The sequence below is a fragment of the Limulus polyphemus genome, unplaced genomic scaffold (assembly GCF_000517525.1).
Source record: "Limulus polyphemus unplaced genomic scaffold, Limulus_polyphemus-2.1.2 Scaffold11425, whole genome shotgun sequence".
Taxonomy (NCBI): domain Eukaryota; kingdom Metazoa; phylum Arthropoda; class Merostomata; order Xiphosura; family Limulidae; genus Limulus; species Limulus polyphemus.
This window is the reverse complement of record NW_013677035.1, coordinates 14655-16761: the sequence shown is the minus strand read 5'-3', so window position 1 is coordinate 16761 and position 2107 is coordinate 14655.

Here is a 2107-nt window from a genome sequence, read left to right as displayed (position 1 = left end):
TCTATATAAAACATTATAAGCCCAAAGACTGATAGAATGAAATAACCTATCTATATAACATATTATAAGCCCAAAGACTGATAGAATGAAATAACCTATCTATATAAAACATTATAAGCCCAAATACTGATAGAATGAAATAACCTATCTATATAAAACATTATAAGCCCAAAGACTGATAGAATGAAATAACCTATCTATATAAAACATTATAAGCCCAAAGACTGGATAGAATGAAATAACCTATCTATATAAAACATTATAAGCCCAAATACTGATAGAATGAAATAACCTATCTATATAAAACATTATAAGCCCAAATACTGATAGAATGAAATAACCTATCTATATAAAATACTATAAGCCCAAAGACTCATAGAATGAAATAACCTATCTATATAAAACATTATAAGCCCAAAGACTCATAGAATGTCTATATAAAATGCCTTCACATTGCAGACACGCCTTCAATATAATGGCGAGTTTGTTTGTTTTTTCGTCAAGAAAGTGGCTGAACCAGGAAGTGAGTAAGAGACAATCACAGACAATGGTTTTACAAATAAGATTTGTCTCTTCACGTGTAGTGTGTGGAACCACAGCTCTACTGTTATTTAGAACTGACCAGGTCTCTATATATATTACCATATATATAGAACCAGATAAATATATATCATATTATCAGGTTATTAAACCTTCAACTAAAACTTTCTTTACTTCAACTATGTTGTGAGTTTTAAAATGTATTCGACAAACGACAGAAACAAATAAATGACTGATAAATCACTTCGAACAAACTGTCCTTTCATGTGAAATATTGGTTTAGGGGTCATAGTTTTTAAAAGCTAAGTCACTGAGTTAATAACCATCAAATTCCAGGTCCTAGTGAATGAAAAGATCGCAGAGCCAGATGATCTGTCATTTTTATTTGTTCAGGTATCATATTGTTTTAAATCATTGATTAAAGAGAAGTCTTGGGTAAGGTGGGCTTAGAGTGACGGTGTAACTCTTGGGTAAATAGGGATAAGTGTGACAGGTAATTAGTGATTAGAGAAGAGCCTTGCATGAAGTGGGTCAAGATTGAAAGTTGATTACTTATCTGCGGCCCCCGGCAGTTCAGCGGTAAGCCTGAGGGCTTCTAATGTTAAACATTGTTGCGATATCCACGGTGAGCACAGCAAGATAGCCCATTGCGTAGTTTTGCGTTTAATAAAAGCAAACAAATTTACTTTTGAGAGTAACTATTGCCAAACTGGGTAAGGACCTCCAAAACAGAAGAACTAACAGCTCATGAAAGAGATAGTTTATCCGTGCAGTATGACCAAGAATGTTTTTAACAGGTGATTCAATGGTCATAGAGTAACTGGGTAAAGGAGCCCAATCTTACAAGTTTCGTAGTTAAGAAGTTTTGGGATTAGTGTGTGAAGGAACGCAGTAGTCCAAGGATAACATAAATCATCCTCTTTCCTCACAATACACAACTCACCACTGCCCTGCTGACTTACTACAGGTCCCAAGACACGAGCTTGAAAATTATTGTGAACACTTTGAATTATATCAAAGCACTGCCACGATATCACGTTCCTTAGCGATTCAACTCGGACTGGAGTTTTTAACAGAGCCTTCTAGCGGTAGAGTCAATAAACCCTTGGTTACTTCTCGTGCGGTTGAATTCGTACAACAGTATACGGTCTGTTATTGAAAGTAAGAACAAGATGTTAACCTGATCTCAGTTTTAAGTACACATCTCGACCGTACCTGCAGATGAACCTGCTTAATAAGGTGTGACTATGATAACCTTATTCTGACTTAACTTCCGGAGATGTTTATCTAGTTGAGTTTGAACAATTATTTTAACTAAATCCAACGTGAAAATTTTAAACAACGTTTGATGTAAATTAGAGTTCTTGAGGAATTTTATGTCAAATATTTTAACCAGGTTTTATTTGATCACTAATACACAGGTTATATTTTAACGTACAGTATATTAGTCAGTGTTTTAACGCTAACAATGAAACACTAGTACGTTAATAGATATAGAAGAATACACAGCCATACCATATAACATTCCAAACATGTATGTTTGTTTGTTTGAAATTAAGCACAAAGC